Consider the following 3,862-nt stretch of genomic DNA (forward strand, 5'->3'; position numbering starts at 1 on the left):
TAGAACTCTCAGCTCCTCCTGCACCATGCCTGCCTGGATACTGCCATGCTCCCACCTTGATGATAATGGACTGAACCTCTGAACCTGTAAGCCATCCCCAATTAAATGTTGTTTTTTTTATAAGATTTGCCTTGGTCATGGTGTCTGTTCACAGCAGTAAAATCCTAACTAAGACAGGTGGTTCACTCCCCACCCTGGAGTGTCATGCCTCAAAGAGCTTTATCAAGAAGGACACTGCAGGAAAAGCTTGCTTCTAATGGCCCTGCTTTTCTGGAACACGCTGTTTTCTTCAGTTTCCCACTACAGTGATAAGCACACAGAAGAACATCTTAGAGGGACTGTTGGATCTGTTCACAGTTCCTAGGGTTCAGACCTTGGCTCTGATGTGAGCCTGCGGTGAGGTGGAACATCTTGGTGGGTGGAGTTGTGGAAAGTCTGCTTACCTTAAGGAAGTCTGGAAGGAGGAAGGCAAAGAGAGATGGAGGGGGGAGGGAGAGGGAAAAGGAGTGGGAGAGGGAGGGGGAGGGGGAGGGAGACAGAGACAGAGGAGAGAGAGAGAGAGGGATGCAAAGGGGGAAGTGGGGGGAAGGGAAGGGAGAGAAGGAGAACGTGTGAAAGTGTTGGGTTCAGGGTGGAAGCTGAGAAAATGCACCTCACAGACAGAAGCTTAGAAATGAAGGTTTTATTTTCTGAGAGCTCAGGGAGGCGGCCAGTTCAGGAACTGAACTGTATCCCAAACGGAGATTGCACATTTTTATAGGACAGAAACACAAAGCAAGGGAGGATGTTGGAGTGAACTGTTCCATTGACCAATCATATTTTAACACAGGGGGTTAAACAAGGAAGTTAACATTGGTAACTGAGACTTATCTGAGTCACCTTGAGTTAGCTGCTGGCTCAAATCCCTTCTTGGACTCTGATCTGGAATTTTAGAATGACCAGGGAACAAAGGAGTGGCAAGTTGCATGTACTCAATTAAGTTGAGGCAGACAGCACATTTAGGACTTTCATGCCTTAGTTTAGATAATGGGGTCACAGCATCTTCCCTCTTTATACCCTTTACTGCTTAGCAGACAAACACGAAACATCTGAAGAAGCAGGACAGGAGTTGGGTTCTGGGGACTGGGAATAGGAGCTCAGTTTTGATCCTGCCAACAAAGTGGAATTCATTCCTGAGATGGCTGAACTCAGGAAACTATCTCCTAACAAAAGATGGGGGGGGGGCGGGGGGGGAGAGAAGGAAACAAGGGAGGGAGGAGAGAGAGAGTGGTGGAGAAAGCAAGCCTGTGAGCACTAGAGAGGGAGGAGCGGGGACCGGGCAGGGAGGGAGAGGCTGACTGACTTTCCCTTTTTATTCCACCCCAGCACCCCAGTCTTTAGGATGATACCACTTGTGTGACAAAACTTTTTTGGGGGGAGATGCAACACCCATGTTCACTCACACCAAACTGGGAACCCAAAATAGACCAAATATGATACCACCAAGGTCTAGTTTGGTGGACCAATGAGTTTTATTGGGGTTACTCACAAGAGTATGGATGAAGAATTACTTACAGGAGTAGAAAAGACTCAAAACCAGCAGTATCACCAAAGCCTACCCCAGCATGGGCCACAGCTCACAAAGCTGGGTGCCTGGAACGCACAGCACTCATGAGGCTCAGCAGGTTGGAGATGGATTGTCCTTTCCAGGTGCCTCAGTTGATCTAAACTTCTTCCAGACAGCTCAGCTGGCTTCTGTTTTTTCCAAACAGCTGGTCTGGTCTCGGAGTCTTCTTTGAAGCCTTTCTCCTCTGATCCTTTTTGACAGCTCTGAGAATGTCCTTTGTAGCTCATCTCTGCAGCTTGGCTTCTTCAGGAGAGGTCAGAGAGTGAACCAGAAGCAGCAGCACGTGACCTTACAGGTAACTCCCATTGACATGGTCTCCCTGGCCCTTGTCCTTCAAGTGAGAGACGCCTGTGGGACCTCTTGTGAAGCTGAAATACCGGGCAGTGGACACACCTCCCCATGCATAGTCACAGCAGGGAAGAATGTCTCTGGGGTCCCAGAGTGAAGACTAGGTGCCAAGTGTCAGCAGTGAGTAGTTCGGACTAACAGAGTAGCCCTTGAAAAGTCTGGACCCTGGGTTGAACAGCTGAAGGGAGAAAAAAAAAAAGTAAAATCTGGGTGGAAGCATTTAAAAAAATTAAAGCCACAACCGCACAAGCCTAGGTCAGAAGCAGCAAGCTATGGCTTGCCTGTCCACCAGCCATCTTCTCCTTTGTGCGGTGTTATTGGAACTGGTGGTGCCCGTCTACTTGTGAGGGCTGTGGGCAGCATTGTGCTGCAGAACTATGACAACAGAGCATGGGGCCTGCAGGCAGCTCAGTGCTTGCCCACTGCTCCTTACCAAAAGCCTGTGACCCTGAGAACTGCAGGCAGCCAAGTTCCTACTCAGGGCAAAGGGTGTCCCACCCATGGGTCTCCCTGAAGAGGGTGCTGCTGGGCCTCTAGAAGGCAGAAATGGAGTCCTGGAGACAGCAAAGCGTGAATGAGTGGAAGCCCTGCTGTCCCTTCCAAAACCACCAGATCTGGGGAAGACTGAGGGAATAGGGCACATCTGTTGCTCAGTCAGTCACTGTGACGTTCCATTCCAGGCTGCCTGGGCTGCACTAGTTCCTCCTTTGCCCAAATGCCAGAGACCTTCCTTTTACATTAGTCATCCTTACAGCAGCACACACCCACCTCCATCTCAGCCTCTCCAGAGCCCACCTCACCCCTCCATCTCAATCCCACCAGAGCCCACCTCACCCCTGTATCTCAGTCCCTCCACAGAGCCCTCCTCACCCCTCCATCTCAGCCTATCCTCAGAGCCCACCTCACCCCTGCATCTCAGCCTATCCTCAGAGCCCTTGCTGAGGTCCTGCAGTGCTGGGTGTGATGCAAAGCCAGTATCAGGCTGTGGATAAAAGAGCCAGGGATGAGTTATGAGTCAAGCTTTTTGGTAGGAAGGGGTGGGATAGGGTTTTAAAGTGTAAGAGTGAGGGGAGGTAAGAGCTTGGTGAATCCATCCCAGGAGAGGATGCCGGCTTAAAGAAAGGCCACTGCTGTGACAGAAGTTTCTTGGACATGTGTGAACAGAGTGCCCTTTAATGCTGGGAGCTCACAGCAAGGGTTGTGCTAGTAAGCTTTCAAAGCAACCTCACTGAAGTTAGAGACAAGGCAGGGTGGACACCATCACAGCTCCCATTCAATATGAACTGAGTGTGGAGGAGGCTGGGAGAGATGGACGGGCACCGAGTCAGCATGTGGAGCAACTGTCAGCCCACAAGGTGACTAACAATACACTGCTGAAGGGCTCTGCCAGGCCCCGGCATGGCAAGCATGCTGCCCACTGGTTTTGTCTTTGACCCTTTTCTCCCTTATTAAAAATTGTTAGATGACATTCCTAAAGCTAGCTCCCAAGGCCCATTCCCTTATTTGGCCCCACTAACTCATTCCTGAGACAAAACACCAAGGTCAAAACTCATTACTTGGCTAACGCGTCCAGTCAGGATTTACCAACTCACCCTAGCACTTACTCCCCCTCTCCCTCCTCAAACCCCACTCCTGTGGAAACGCCTGCTCAGGGGTGCTGCTGCTTCAGTCTGCTTTTGCCGCACCCACCTCACCCCCACCCCAGAGTAATAAATCTCCTTTGTGCTAAGAATTTTGTGTCTGGGTATGTCCTGTACTGCTTCTGAGGGGGATAACCTCCCTTACAACTATAGTGCCCCCCAAAAAAATCTTTTTTTTTTAATTTTTAATATTTTTTATTACATATTTTCCTCAATTACATTTCCAATGCTATCCCAAAAGTCCCCCATAGCGCCCCCCACTTCCCTA

At 50.0% G+C, this 3,862-nt stretch overlaps 1 long non-coding RNA gene across 3 annotated transcripts in view; it reads right to left on the reverse strand.

The window, feature by feature from the left end:
- The window catches only part of LOC110295334, a 21,769-nt gene that overhangs the window by 9,398 nt on the left and 8,509 nt on the right, over positions 1–3,862 (reverse strand). The window contains exon 2 of one of the 3 annotated variants that reach the window (XR_002378048.2): positions 1,555–2,132. This is a non-coding gene — a long non-coding RNA (uncharacterized LOC110295334). Of the gene's footprint in view, positions 1–1,253; positions 2,133–3,862 lie in introns of those variants that run through there. The other 2 variants (XR_003836703.1, XR_002378047.2) reach the window with 2 other exon arrangements.

This window comes from Mus caroli, chromosome 5 (assembly GCF_900094665.2).
Source record: "Mus caroli chromosome 5, CAROLI_EIJ_v1.1, whole genome shotgun sequence".
Lineage (NCBI taxonomy): Eukaryota > Metazoa > Chordata > Mammalia > Rodentia > Muridae > Mus > Mus caroli.